Genomic DNA, 16,861 nt, shown 5'->3' on the forward strand with positions numbered 1-16,861 from the left:
CAATGAAGATAGTAAACCAATATTGTGTATTCAATTGATTATAGGGGCATCTGCAGATCAACATCCAATTAAGAGTCTTAAAAAATTAATCATTAATATCTATAACTTATGATTAATAATTTTCTCCTCTATTATTTCTTTGAATATTGCTTTTTCTTCCTACCTATGGACAGGTCCACTTGAATTTGTTGAAATGATTAAATTTAGGCCATATTATAAATTGAACTCTCATATTTGCCAATTGTAATGTGTTGAGTTGTCATTTTGCATGATGCTTAATGGTAGGAATCCTTTTAAAATCCTCTCTTGAAAATTTAATCTTGGGGATCAACTAAAAGATTCTAGGTGATCTTGCAATCTACTAGAATCTACTCAGTTGAAGATAAATGTGAGTGTTCACGAGGAGGCCTTTGCTGGTTTTGATAACTTCAAATAAGATGTAGAATTAGTTTGCTACTTCAAAAGAGTAAACACCCAAAAAGAAACATATTTTTGTAATTTTCTATTTTATGATGAATGCAATCTAACAATGTAACTATATGAATTCCTAATTCCACCAAGGGGTCATTAAAGAAAATAACGAAGATAGGGTAACAAGAAGTTTAAGAAAATAACATAAAAAGTAAAATCCTAACAGACATAAACCATGAAAATAATGCATCTGCAAGTTAAGCTCTCAAAAATATCGATGCATAACCAATGAAAATAGGAGTAGCGCTTCCTTAATTCCACTAATGCAATCATCAATGGGAATTCAATAACTGTAAAATGTTTCACTTTTCATCAAATTGCAAGACCATGGAAAGTGCACTCATGTGAGATTAAAAGCTATGCAACAACAATATGGTGATCTCTTCTCAAATTAAGTACATCAGTAGAATTTGTAGACTCGTAGCAAACACCAGAATTAAAAGATCACAAAAATAGAGAAATGCAAAAAATCAATTGGCTCAATTGCACTTCGTGAATATGCATTCACAAAATATAACACACTTAGACAAGAATCACTACACTCCAAATGTGAGCACCAAAAACATATATTATTGCATCAAAATGATGGTGGACTTGAATACATATTACATTCTTGAATTTATAGGAAATCATCTCCTTAATTTTTGTTGAGAGTGAGAGATCTCTTTATGAAAACATATGCTTCTAAACTAATAAATAAATATATTTATGTACAAACTAACTCTCTAACAGGTGTTGAGTAGGAATTCATTCATATTTAGATCATTAATTGGATGCATGAGTCCCTACATGTAATAAAAAAATGAAAACATGAGAAAATATGAAAGAGAGAGACTTCAGTTGATGTAGGAGTGTCTGGAAGTGCCAAAAATAGGAGCTCTATCTTCACTAGTTGTCTGTTGGAGTTAAACCATTGTCAGAATGCACGCTCGATGCATGGTAAGCTCTAAATTTGGAACTGGTAGTTAATTGTCAATGCACCTCTAAATCCTTCAAAATGTTTCAAATTTTTTTTGCAAAAAGTGCACCTACACACTAGTGCACTTGGTGCAACAATGCACCTTGAAGGCAAAAATTGCAAAATTTCACCTAGTGTCAAAATTAAAATTCTGGCTTCTGGGTTTTGTTTCCCTTTATACCAAAGCTATATCTAGGTATTTGACCTTGAATTTCTCAATGATCTTGGTGACTTAAGTCATACTTGAAAAATCCAAGACATCATATTTGTCTTACAACTTCTACTTATAGTTTCCCATCTCAATACGGGTCTCCACAAAATCTCTAAGTTTTGCATCTATCTATACTAGTGCCTCTTCCATCCTGAAAGCCTACTTGATATCATCATCATTAGTAGCCTCCTCAAAATTTTTCCAAAATAACTCCACTACTACCTCTATTGGTATTAACTTCTCTCTAGAATCATCCTCAAAAATGTCTAGGCATGCATCACTATAATGTCTCTCTGCTTCCAAAATTTTCTCTTGGGTTTGATCCTTGAGCTTAAGAATCTCTACATGTAATGTTTCCATTACTTTATTACCATTTGTAATATTTTCAATCCAATCATCTATTTTTTCTAACTACTCAGCCTATATGCTTCCATCAACATCCGATACCTTTGGCCTTTAATTTCATGTAATGCCTTCAAATCTTTCCCCCAAGTATGTACTTCATCCATCAGACTAAAATCTTGATTCAAAATTGTGACTAGCTTATCCATGTTATCCTACATAATGTATAATACCTTCAAATTTCCCTAAATGATCTGTACACCCTTTTCCTCAAAAGTTTCTCACCATTGCTGACAAGCTCTCAAAAATAGGTCCAATTGGCCTATACCCCTATGTCTTCTCTTGATCACTGCAGTAAAAGTATCTTTGGGGTTTGTGGGATCTAGGAGACCAACAAATTTACTCAGATATCCCTTTAGGATCTCATTTTCTCACCAAAGTTTTATTAATTCTGCCCCATCCTGTTCTAGGATTCTGAAAACCTCCTTTATCCCTGTTGTAACCATTAGTTTAGTAGTATCTGAGGTTGGCTTCCCAAGCATAACTTCCTAGATTTGATAATCACATGTAGTCAATTCTTTAACATTTGAATGTGAAGGAGGGATAGCTATGTGAGCAAAAAATTCTTGATTGTGATCACTCATAACAAAGGCTAATGTTCGTGCATCCTTTGGAGGTGAATCATGCTCTTTAGGACTTCAATCAATTCCATTCTATCTTCCTCCTCTATAGTGAATTATTGTTTCTTATTTCTTATTACTTCTTTTCTCAGCCACCTTGGGATATTCTCTAATGGAGATTTTCTTTTAGAGGACGAAGGAGTTTGTTCTATGATGCCTTTTTCGTTATCTCTCCTTTCTGGAGTCCTCTCCTTTTGCACAAGATATGTACCAGAAGTCTTTGTATCCATAGAGTCCACATTCCTTACCTTAGTGTCTTGAGAATTTTTTTGAGGCTATTCACTTGTCTACCCTTCTTCTAACACTTCCTCAGTAGGTGTTTGTTGCGGCGCTTCCTCTTGCCTCATTTGGACTTGTTCCACTTCTGTACCTAGAGGAAGATGGGTAGCCAATTACTTGTCTACACAAGACATGATTTGTACTAGGGATGATATCATTACCTCAGGTTCTTGTAGTTTGGCTGGTTTTTGACTCCGATCTTCCTGTTGAGGTTGATTTGTTGGAGTATCTCTTATCTTATCCCCAATCAACTTGGTACCCACAAGAAAGAAATCAAAATTTGGCATCTGAAAGACATCAGTGCCCTTCACATCTTGCTCATCTATCCATCAATTTATTTCATCTTCTAAGGTTGTAGTCTGAATGGGTTCATTAGGGATAGATGGTGGTGTGATCATGGAGCTTCTCCTCCTCTCCCACTCTATGGCTCTAGCAAGTCGATTCCTCTAGTTCAAAGGTATATTGTCCTTTTCATCCTCATCACCCTCTTCTTTTGCCTCTTTAGGGATTGGTTCAGGAATTTATGGGAAAGGGATCACTTTCCTAATAACCTTTTGCCTCCTTTTTACTGGAGTATTGATCTGTCTTCTTTTAGGTGTAGTGGGGGAGGCTTTCTGTACTTATCAAGGAGGGAAAACCTCTTTTACTTTAGTTTCTATTTCCCCATGGCCTTGTTTAGTTGGTGGCACTTGGGGATCACCTTGAGCTTGTGTGGATTCTACATTCTCCAAACCTTGTACATTTTCTTCTCCTTGCTGTGGAGGTGCCTAAATTTCTCCCTCTTTTGGCTTAGCTTGTTGAGGAGAATTCCTCTTCCTTTTACCTTTACCTTTACCTTTCTAAGCCTAGTAATACTCAATTGGTCTAGCAAGTTGGTGCACTTTTCTAGTCTTATTGATGACTGGGCTGTAAATGTAGGCACTGTGACCTTTGCTTGTCGACCTTTAGCTAGTCAAGCCTGTGCATGGAAGACTACTGTTTGAGGAATTGGATTAAGTTTGAAAGGTTTCTTGATCTAATCCTACTTTAATTTGATTATTTGTCTCACCCTATGATTGATATCTGCATTTTCTTCTTTGTCAACCCTAGCATTCATGATAGGCCTATCGCTAATCCTGTCCTTGTTGAACAATGGATTGAGTAGCTCCTCCAAATCTTGTTGCACAATTTCAATGGGATCTTTATATTTAAAGCCCTTTCTTCTAGATATACAATCATCCTACAATAATCCCTTATGTAGACATCATATTCATTTTTTGCATTTATCCAGTGATCTTCAATTGCATCCTCATGCTGGAATGTTTTACCTGCTAAGTATTGCACTCTCTCGATGTTATCAAAATAGGGCCACATAGAATTATACTCTTCAAAGAGATACTGATCCTATTCACACTTGAAAGATAGAATGTCTTGTCTTTGATCCACCATGAATGGTTGTATTGCGATAGGCCATATCCAACATATTTTGTGCTATTTTCTAACTATGTCATATGTGGACAAGAGTTGCTGAGAAATCTCCAATAAAATGAGTCTGTCACTAGGATACCTAGGGAGCTTCTTAGGGTTGATAGTTGTACCCACTACCCTTAAATATTTGAATGTGTGAAATTAGATGTAATAAGCCCCAACTTCTAATATCTTTCCAGCTACCTCTTTTGACATAGATTATTGTGAATATGAAAGCATCACTTTCTATGACATAAATTATTGTGAATATGAAAGCATCATTCACTATCTTGTACTGCTTTCTTTGCTTTGGAAGCTTCTTCTTTACTAGCTAAGGATATACTATGTATGGCCATGTATTGGCATCATGCATACTACCCCTTTTATATAGCTTTGGATAATCTATCGCTCTAGCAGCTAGCAGGTATACCAAATATGAAGTCATATAAAATTTGCAGTTATTCTTAATTTCCACCAACTGCTATCTTCAGTTCTTGCTAAGAATGGAGGCCCAATCAAGTGGCATCTTCATCATCTTAATGGTCTCAAAAAAATGCACCATCCATATGTTCAAATGACCCAAAGTAGGCAAGCCCATGACTCTACTTAAAACTATAATTGAATACCCAATATCCTCCATGCATCCTCATGTCACATCCACTTTTTTGTCTTTCTATCTTAGGGGAGTCTTCTCAATAAGGTATGAAGACTAGATGATCTTAGAAGCTTCCTCCACGTGTTCCCTATACCATCTTTCAGCTTGGTGATAGGTCAATTTGATAAGTTGATCTACCCTTGGGAGGTGGAATACCTTTTCTATATTGTTGGGTCAGAGATCTAGGAAAAACTCTCTAGTTATGCTCTTAATGACCATTTCCTTAAGAACATATTTCTTTTCTAGTGTCATGATTAACTCTGAGGACTACACTAAAATTGGATATGACTCTGCATTGGCCAATCCTAATTAGATCAATGCAAAAATCATTGGAGACCTTATTGTCAATTTGTTGCACAGTGTCAAGAATGCTCTTAAATTTGTGTGGCCTAGTTCAATATCTTGGATCTCTAAATGATCATCCTAGAATCTTCATTTGGTTAGAACAACTTGGAACCTGAAAATGACAAGCTTTAGAACCATCTTCTTGGCAAGGGAGGATGATGAGGAAGACATTGAATCTACACAAAAACCATTTCCATTCATTTGGAACTAAATAAAAAATGATTTAATCAAAGCCTAAAGGTGACATTACAAAAACCCTAAAAACCTAATTGTTTGAAAAACCTCAAAAATCTTAATTTATATACCTCTAGAATGCAAAAAAAAAAAGTGCATCATCACACCTCATGATGTGCATTGATGCATACTTCATGTACATAAGCACAAAATAGGAAATTCAATTAATTATATGTGTGCATCAACACACCTAGATAGGTGTGCTACTATGCATTGATCATTAAAAGTGTGAGTGTTTGTTTAATGTTTTGCATTGAAGTAAAACTGTGTGCATCGCTACACTTGGGTAGGTCCACTAATGTGCATCTGTTAGAGCATTATTAATGTGCTTTTTAAATTGTGTGCAGGTCTTGGTAGATTTTGGGGAGAAGAATGGAGATGTGCACCTCAATAGGTGTGGCATTGGGGATTTGGAAAATGAAAAAAGACAAAGTGAGGAGAGAGGGAGACCCCTAGGTTATATAGCCCCACACACCTTTGGTGCTATGTAGCTATGTAGTTATGCATCACCAAGGGTAATGCCTTTTCTTTGGGTTTTGGTGTACCAGCACACCTAATGAGGTGTGTTGGTGCACCTTTCTTTTTGCAAAAAAAGTTTTCTCCCTCTAATTTTTGACAATTGGGTTTCTGAGTTGGGACCCAATCTTGACCAAAAATCCTAAAAGACTCAGATCCCAGACTCAAGTATCTGATAAGCCAACAAATAAAGTAGGGGTCCCCATTTCTAAGTGAAATGGGGTGTGTGTTGTGAAACCACAAAAAAAAGCCCCGAAAAAAGGAAGAAATGACAAAGGAATTTCTTCATCAACAAACATATCTCTAACATGTGTCCAACACCAACTAAATCCTAAACATTCCAAGAATATTTTGAATCACTTTGTAGTCAAAACCTCAGGATCCCAAATCTCTAGGTTTAGTGTATGTTCAATATATTGATTTCCTTTGACATTTCAGAATGTAGTCTATCAAAAATTTCCAACAAATTGGAAAGAATCTTCCACCTGTCAGGAATCTTCATGAAAGTTGTTTATCAATCCTTTGTCTGACTAGATGAGAGAATCAATTCTAAGGGCTCTTGGTAGGTTGTCACTTTCATTTTGAAGTCCCAGGTAACATTTGAATACTTTCTTTTTGTAGCTTACAATGTTGCCATTTGATTCTTCGATTAAGCAATAGTTTTGATATTGGATAGCTTATTTAGAATGCATATCCCTATAATTGGATCATCTTCCTCAAATTTCGTAGAATCTTCATTCTTAACACCTTTCTTTCTTTCTTTTTTATATTCTTGTTTTCTTTCTATATCCTTACCATGCTTAGATTGTGTGGCCAAGACATTGGTGTCTTTTCTTGAATTTGATCTTTTCTTAACATCCCTTGCATTTCTCATTTAAGAACTTTTTAGAAATTCTCACACCAAACATTGATCTTAGCAATTCCTTCGAGAAGATCCTTCTATTTAAACTAGTAGGGTTTGGACTATCCCTTGTTACCTTCAAATTTGGTTCAAAAACACCTGAGATAATCAATCTTTAAATTTTAAAAATGGTTGAGAACTTTTTTATCTACAATCTTGAATTCAATACTGAAAGTCCCCTATTAGTACAAGTAACATCCATTTCTCAATTGGTATAAGACACAAAATCATCAAAATGTTTTGACAAAGAAATACCTCTTCTTGAAAATTAGAATCAAAAGAGTAGTTAGTAAAATATGTGAAGATAAAATTTTGAGTACACCTACCCCCTAGATTGATGCAACTTTGAAAACAAACACATGATTGAAAGAAAACACACAACTAAAAATAAACACACTTGGAGAAATAAAGATGTTTTTTTTCTTCTTGGGTTTTAAAGTAATGCTTTAGAAACTACCCATTGACTAGCAATGAAACCAATTCCCCTTGTAAGGAACTTAGCTTAAAAGTGTTTTCTCCTAGAATTTTTATGATCTAATAGGGACCAATCCACAAGCATTGAAACTTAGTGTGGTTGCCCAACTTTTCTTTCAACTTGTCCCAAAGTAGAACAAGGTCAGATATTTTGAAGGACTTTATTGTAGCCCTTTTCTCAAACCATCTTTTGATAATAGCTTGATGTTTTGCCATGTCCTCCAAAGCCATTGTTTTCTTTTCATCCATCTCTAAAAGATTCATCAATCTAATTTGTCCTCTATCAACATCTTCAACTTATCGACTCATGAATCTTAAAACTAGAATCCTGAGATTAAGTGGGAATACTAGTTCTTTTCTATAGACCAAGTAGATATGGAGACGTCCCCAAAGCATTCTTGATCCTTACTTGATCTGTCCATAGAGCATATTTGAGTTGTGTATGCCAATCTTTAGGGTTCTCCTTTAATAGACATCCACTATTTCCTTGTGGATAATAATTTGAAGAAAGCTTGATAATAACCTCATTTTCCAATGCCGATTGAGTTAGGAATACTAATGCAAAAGTTGATTCATTATTGCACACTAGGGAGAATGACATCCCAAATATAGTAACAATGTGTTCTTCCAAGAAGTCTGTAACCACCTTAGCTATGTAGTTTTTGAATGTCTCTACTTCTATCCAATGCACACAATAATCAATAGTTGTGAGAATATAAGTGTGTCCATTTGATGATGGTAGATTCACTAGACCAATAAAATCCAACCCCGACTTTGTGAAAAGGCATATCTCAAGCATTAGTTGTAATGGCATTACTGGATGTCTTTCTTTGTTACCACTAGTTTGACAAATATGGCAAGTATGTAGGTGCTCAAAAGTATATTTGAATATTGTGGGCCAAAAATAACCCAATCTTAAAATCATATGAGTAGTTGCTTCTACTGAACCATGCCCTGTACCATACTTATCATAAAATTGTTCCAAAACTTCTTTTACTTCCTTGTTTCCTAAATTTTTTAGGTAAATCCCTTCATAGTTCCTTTTGTATAATTTTCTATCATGTAACATGTAGGATTCACACTTCATTTTGAGTCCCCTACACTGTGAACTATTCATCCAACTGGGTACTAATTTTGTAAAAGATAGTAAACAATATCCTAGTACCAAACACTTGTTATTACTCCCTTATCAATGTCAACTTGAGATACTACAATCTTCTCATGGTCTTCCATACTTATTTCACTATCAAACATAAATTTATTTTCATCCTCAATTTGGTTATCCACTATCATCTTTGATAATCCTTGGCCTCTAACTAACCTCATGGGTTGAATCTCTAGATAAAATTCTTGCAGTATTGCCATCCATTTTCCTCATCTTTCACCAAGTTCATTTTTTATCAACAATGTCTTGACCTTTGGATTAGGTACAATCACATATACCTTGCTTCTTAGTATATAACAGAGGAATTTCTTTACCACTTTAATTAAAGAAAAAGATTATTTAGTGAGGTTGGAATAATTCAACTTGACATTTTTTAGAGTGCAATTCATAAAGGCAATAGGTCTTTCATCTTCCTTCTCCTTCTTCTATGTTAGAATCCCATTACACAAGTGTTCTAAAGCAAAAGAGTGTATTTTCAAAAGGCACCCCATACTGAGGACTCATCAATGCTAGGGACATGGAAATGGCCACTTTGATATCCTCAAATGATTTCTTAATTTTTGGAATCCATTCTATTTTAGCCCCCTTTTTGAGTAAATCATTAAGGGGACAAACCATCTTTGCAAACCCACTTATAAATTTTGGTAGAAAATTTATCTTCCCAAAGAAAGACTTAGTTCTTTTCAACTGTGAAGAGGTGATAACTTCAAAATAGCTTTGATCCTATCAGGATCAATGGAGATTCCATATTGAGAGATTCTTATGGCCTAGAAGCTTTCCTTTAGTAACCCCAAATGAAAATTTATTGCGATTAAGTGATATGCTATATTTGCAACATCTATTAAATACTTGTCTTAAATCAGCAATATAAGTGCTTCGATCCTTTGAAAAGATAGTTAAGTCATCCATGTATATTACTATACATTTGTTTATTAATCCCTTAAAATCTTTGTCCATGGCTAGTTGAAATGTAGCCCCTACATTAATCAACCCAAAAGGCATTCTTTTGTAAGCAAAAGTTCACAATTTAGTTGTAAAGGTTGTCTTTAGCCTATCTTCTTCATCAACAATTACCCGATTATATCCCCAATATCCATCCAAGAAAGACATCATCTTTGAACCATTCACAATTTGAAAAACCTCATCTAACTCAGGCAAAAGGTAGTTGTCCTTTTGAGATGCAAGGTTCAAGTTACAAAAATCCATGCCAAGATGATTCTCTCCATCTTTTTCCATATAGAAAACAAATTATTCATCCACATAGAATGGCGAATGGGAAAATGATCTTGGCATCAAGTAAATTTTTAACTTCTTTCATTATCAATGGTTTAATGATAGGATTAATAGGTCTTTTCTAAGTCTTTTCCTTTTCTAGAAGGGTTTGGCATTTGGTTTCAATGGAATGTTCATGCATAATAATCTTAAGATTGTATGTGTTTAGCTCTTCATAGCTCCAAGAAATAACATCCTTATACTCTACAAGTAAAATAAAGCATGTCTTCCCTTTCCTGTGTATTGCATGCTTTTCTAATCCTTACCATTCTAGGGTCTTCATCAATACCTAAGTTGTATGAGTCACATTCCTCAATCCCCTTTTCTTGAGCCATTTTTATATTAAGTGTTGATTCATCATGATCAAAAATGTGTTCCAACTCAACCATTCCCTTAGGAATAGTGTTGGTTTTTAAATTTAGGATCCCATCTTCATCTTCAAGTTAATCATCCTCAGGCTTGTGATCTTGAGTGTTATCAATTGCTTGCCCTTTAAAGTGACCATTGCATATAATAAATTTGAGTATATGTTGATCATCCTGAAAGACTTGGAAGTTTGTGATATTGTTCAGGATAGATGGGGTAGCAACCAATTCAACTGAAAATATTTTCAATTTTGTTCTTTTGACTGGTTGTAATGCACTAGCTAAAATAGTGAGAGCATCTGCTACCATGTTTTTCCTTCTTGGAATTGACTTTATATTCAAAGCTTCAAAATCATCCATTAAATCCCATACTCTTTTCCAATAAGAAAGAAACCTCTTATTATTGTAGGAGTATAATGATTTCACTTGTCATATTACCAACTAAGAATCTCCCTCAATTATGAGAGTTGTGATTCCTTTTTCCAACATGAAAAGAAGCCCCTGGATCAATGCTTTATACTCTACAACATTATTAGTACACCTGAATTGTAATCAATTTGATGCATGGAAAGACTTACCTTTTGGGTTGATCAACTCAATACCTGCACCAGCTCCTAATTTGCACTTAGAACCATTGAGGTGAAGTGTCCAATTAGGATCTTCCTTGGGATTCCTAATCTTATGCTTATTTTTCCTTTTCTTTTCTTTCAACTGGGTCTAAAAGATTGTTTCTTGGGGACCCACTATAATATCTCACAAGGTGGACTTGATGATTTTTCATTGTTACTCCTTGATAGAGGAAGTGTATGTTTTTCTTGTTTGACATGAATTTACCCTATCAATTCTTTAATTTCATCCACTTTGGGTTTAGGATGGATGACTATTGAAGTCCATCCTTGAACTTTCACATATCATCTCCTTCTTTGGACTTTGATCATTCCTAATGGAGGGGAAGACAAACCTTCACCATCTAAAGAGGTATCACTATATGACAAATTTAGACCTTTAATTTCTTCTTCAACTTTTTCCATAGATTTAGATATGTTTATGGGACTTTGATTTTCTATAGGTTGGTCTTTTGGGATGTTACCACTTGACTCCCATCATCTATGTTGATATCTTAGCGACTGCTTCTTGGCATATTGAGCATTCAAACTCTAAATGGTTAACTTTATGTAATCAGCAAAATCCTAGTAGAAGTAGGATATTAGGGTTAGCTTCTTCTCCTAAACATTGTAAGTTAGCTACCATGTTATCTATGAACTATGTCACTATTTCATCCCTTGGGATTTGAGTCTTGGATTTTTCATCTCGATCATCTAATATTTTGTTCAAAGTTGTATCAAATGCCATCACTTTGTAGGAGCCCAAATCCAATTGTAAGAATGCCAATGACATCTTGAATCTGGGGGTCAACTGTCAACTTTATCTGAACATCTTTCAACATACCAATGACTTTCACCTTTGTTTTATCCAACTATATCACTATCTAATTAGAGGGTTGCGGAGTGACTTCCAACCTTTGTGCTATCGATAGTGGCATAACATTACAAGAGGCTCTTGAATCAATCAGGCAATTGTGAAGATTCTTCCCATATATCCTTATGCTCAGTAGAAATGGGGGCACCTCAACCTTATCTTTAAACATAGTTGGCATTTCCTCTAAAGCATTAACTTGTTGAGATATTATCTTTTGAGGAACGACATTCATGTTATGGGGTGCCTTTATATGATCCAAAGTCTTCATGAATGCCTCTCATTGATGTGGGAAATTTTGTAACATGTCAAACATGGACATGTTGGCCTTTGTTTGTTTCAAATCTTCTACCACACTATATTTTTCAATTTACCAAGTAGGATTTTTCAATATTATTGGCACATTCCCGTGGTTCTAATTTTGTTGTCCTCCATACAATGGCCTAATTGGTGTTGGATTGTTACTTGCTCAGAGATCATGAGGAGTTGGTTGTGGTGCTAGAGGAATGTTGTCTATCATAGGTTCTTTTCTACTTCATAGATTATATGTGTTTTGATTATCATTGCAAAAAGAAAACATTTCTTCATGTTGAATGTCTAGTTCCTGACTAAATGGAAAATATAATTCTTCATTAGGTGATTATTCCACCTGTATGTTTTATGTAGAATCATAAGATTCTAGTAACATAGTATTAAATTGCACAGGAGGGGCACTATCATTCACTTGTGAATTCTGGTTCATCTCTTGGTTTCATTGTAGTATGAACCATCATTGTTAGCTGCATTTTGACCATCATCATACTGATTAACATCTATATACTAAACATTATTTTTGTTGTTGTTGTCTACAAGAATGCTTCCATTATTTGGATGAGTGTTGCACTTTCGGTTCTATCTTTGAAAGCCATTGTTATGATTAGGAGGATTGAAGTTGTTTCCTCCATTATTATTTCCTATATTGTTGTTCCTAGTATTATTTTTTCCACTAAAATTCCTGTTATAATTTTGACCATAATTGTTCTCGTAAGGACTAGTTTTGTTTCTTTGAAAGTTGTTATTTTTTCCTTGTGACAACCTTACATGAGTCAACTCATTATTCATTTGTGATATGGTCTTTTTTTATTTGACCAAACTTAGAGGCAAAGTTTTTGTTTGCCTCAGTGGAAACTGCTACCTATTGCTCAAAGAAAGCAACTTTTGGAGGTTCATACCCTGGATATGTTAGAGAGGGGTCTTGCAGAGTAGGTGCCTACTATAATGGAACTAAATTCATAGGTATGAATTGGCTAGGCATTGTAGGTGCTCCAACAAGGTATGTTGGCATCGTTGTGATAGTTTGAGCTAGAAGCATCAATCCTCCTCCATTAGGATTGGCTTGTTTGGTAAAGGTAATCGCTTCTATAAAGACTTTATTCAATGTCACAATATTTTTTGCAAGAAGTCTTCTTAGAAAGATAACAGTAAGATGGTCCATAGAATTCAGATAAATTTGGACAGGGGCTTCAACTAGTATAGTGCATGACGTTTCTATCTTGCAATATGCCATATGAAAGTGATGGTTAAAGCACAAAACCATCTCAACTGGGTCCCTTTTGATTGATATGAATTGTTGATGTATCACTACTGGGTTGATGAAGGTTTTAAATTGTTCCAAGAACAATTTCTCAAAAGTATCCCAGTCTCCAATACATCCAGGTGGAAAATTAACATACCAATTAAAGGAAACCTCCCCTAAAGAGTAGGGGAATAAATGAAGAACCACATTCTTGTTAGTAATCTACTTTCAGTTGCAAATTTCTTTGAATACTTTGATGTGATTTCAATAGTTTGTGTCTCTCCATATATAAATCTTGGGCAAAACTTCTCAAGATTCTTAGGAAGATCATTGAGTATGCCTACCAAGTTCAATGGTGAGTCTACAAAATTTGCAAAAATGGTCATTCAAGGATTTGGTGGAATGAGGGGTGGTTGTTGTGGAGGTGGAATTGAAGAAGATGATGAAATATTGAATGGAAGTGGTAGAATTTGAGATATTCCTTTGTCACTATGGGGCTTGGCAAAATGGCTAAGCTCGAGGAACTCGTGTGCACTTGGTGAAGATCTTAAAGCTCATTGAAATGGAGATTCTTTAATCAGGATCCTCTAGTTTGCATTAACTCTAAAAAAAGTGCACCTCTATAAAAGTACACTTTCTCACAAAATAAGGTGCACCTCAAAATTTAGCATACCAATGCACCTAGTGCAGTAGCACACCTCAAAATCTTGAAAACTTAGGAAATTTTTTGAACTTATAAAAAAGTGTAGAATTTTGAAATTTGCAAATTTTTCTTCTATTCTGAAAGTCAAGAGGCCCTCCTTCTAGTGCCACTTCTATTAAGCTGTCATTTTGTACAATGCTTAACAACAGGAATCCTTTTGAACTCCTCTCTTGAAAAGTTAATCTTGGGGATCAACTCCAAGGCTTCAGGTGATCTTGCGACCTACTAGAATCTACTCAGTTAAAGATAAATGTGAGTGTCCATGAGGAGGCCTTTGCTAGTTCTGATAACATTAGATAAGATGCAGAATTGGTTTGCTACTTCAAAAGAGTAAACACACAAAAAGAAATATATTTTTGTATTTTTTTTGTTTTATGATGAATGCAATCTAAAAATGCAACTATATGAATTCCTAATTTAACCAAGGGGTAAGTGAAGAAAATCACAAAGATAGAGTAATAAGAAGTTTAAGCAAATAACATGAAAAGTAAAATCCTAATGGACATAAATCATGGAAATATCATGTCTACAAGTTAAGCTTTTGAAAAGATCAATGGATAACCAATGAAAATAGGAGTAGCACTTCCTTAATTCCACTGATGTAATCATCGATGGGAATTCAGTAATTGTAAAATGTTTCACTTTTCATCAAATCGAATGGCCATGAAAAGTGCACTCATTAACAAAATGTTATGCAGGAACAATATGGTGATCTCTTCTCAAACTAACTACGTCAAGAAAATTTGTAGACTCATAGCAAACACCAGAATTAAAAGATTTCACAACTAGAAAAACAAAATAAAACAATTGGCTCAATTACACTTCATGAATATATATTCACAAAATATAACACACTTAGGCAAGAATCACTACACTCCAAATGCGAGAACCAACAACATATGTTATTGCATCAAAATAATGATAGCCTTGGATACATATTACATTATTGAATTTATAGGAAATTATCTCCTCAATTTTTGTTGAGAGTGAGAGATCTCTTTATGCAAACATATGCTTCTAAACTAATAAAATAAATCTATTTATGTACAAACTAACTCTCTAACAGGTGCTGAGTAGGATTCCATCCATATTTATATTATTAATTGGATGCATGAGCCTTTACATGTAATAAAACAAAGAAAACATGAGAAAATAAGAAAGAGAGAGACTTTAGTTGATGTAGGAGTGTCTGGAAGTACCAAAAATAGGAGCTCTATCTTCACTAGGTGTCTGTTAGAGTTAAACTATTGTTAGAATGCATTTTTGATGCATGGAAAGCTCTAAATTTTGAATTGGTAGTTAATTGTCAGCACACCTTTGAATTTTTCAAAATCTTCCCAAATAATGTTCCAAAAAGTGCACTTGTGTAGCAGTGTAGTAGCACACTAATGCACCTAGCGCAACGATGCACCTCAGAGGCAAATAATGCAAAATTTCACAAAGTTTCAAAATCAAAATTCCAGTTTCTGGGTTTTGTTTCCCTTTATACCATAGCTATATCTGGGTATTTTCCCTTGAATTTCTCAATGACTTGGGTGACTTGAGTTGCATCTAGAAAATATAAGGCATCATATTTGTATTTCACCTTTTTCCTATAGTTGACCACCTCGATACGGGTCTCCACAAAATCTCTGAGTTTTGCATCTAACTCTACCAATGCCTCTTCTATCTTGAAAGCCTACCTGATATCATCATCATCAGTAGCCTCCTCAAAAGTTTTATAGAATCACTCCACTACCACCTCTATTGGTATTAACTTCTCCCTAGAATCATCCTTAGAAATGTCTAGACACACATCACTATAATATCTCTCTACTTCCAAAATTCACTCTTGGGTTTGATCCTTGAACTTAAGAATCTCTACATGTAATGTTTTCATTACTTTATTACTATCTAAAATCTTTTCAATAAAATCATCTATTTTATCTAACTCCTCAACCATAGATACATCCATCAACATCTGATACCTTTGGCCTTTAATTTCCTATAATCCCTTCAAATGTTTCCCCAGTGTATGTACTTCATCCATCAGACCAAAATCTTGATTCAAAATTATGACTAGCTTATTTGTGTTATCCTACATAACATGTAACAACTTCAGATTTCCCTAAATGATTTGTACACCATTTTCCTCAAAAATTTCTCACCATTGCTGACAAGCTCTCAAAAATGGGGCCAATTGGCCTATACCCCTATCTCTTCTCTCGATCACTATGTTCAAAGTATCTTCAGGGTTTGTGGGATCTAGTGGACCAACAACTTCGCTCAAATATCCCTTTAGGATCTCATTTTGTTGTCAAAGTGTTATTAATTCCACCCCATCCTATTTTGGACTTTTGAATACCTCATTTATCCCTGTTGTAACCATTAGTTAGCAGTATCCAAGGTTGGCATCCCAAGCATAACTTCCTAGATTTGATAATCATATGGAGTCAATTCTTCAATATTTGAATATAGAGAAGGGATAACTATGTGAGCAAAAAGGTCCTAATTTTTGATCACTCATAAAAAAGGCTAATGCTTGTGCATCCTTTAGAGGTGAACCTAGCTTCCTTAGGACTTCAATCAATTCCATTCTATCCTCCTTGTCTGTAGTGAACTGTTGTTTCTTATTTCTTATTACTTCTTTTCACAACCATCTTGGGATATGCTCTAATGGAGATTTACTTTTAGAGGATCAAGGAGTCTATTCTACAATGCCCTTTCCCTTATCTCACCTTTCTAGAGTCCTCTCCATTTGCATGAGATCTATACCAATAGTCTTTGTATTCATAGAGTCCACAGTCCTTACCTCAGTGTCTTGAGAAGTTTGC

Source organism: Cupressus sempervirens, chromosome 11, assembly GCF_028749045.1.
Source record: "Cupressus sempervirens isolate cs-2001-9-10 chromosome 11, ASM2874904v1, whole genome shotgun sequence".
Taxonomy (NCBI): domain Eukaryota; kingdom Viridiplantae; phylum Streptophyta; class Pinopsida; order Cupressales; family Cupressaceae; genus Cupressus; species Cupressus sempervirens.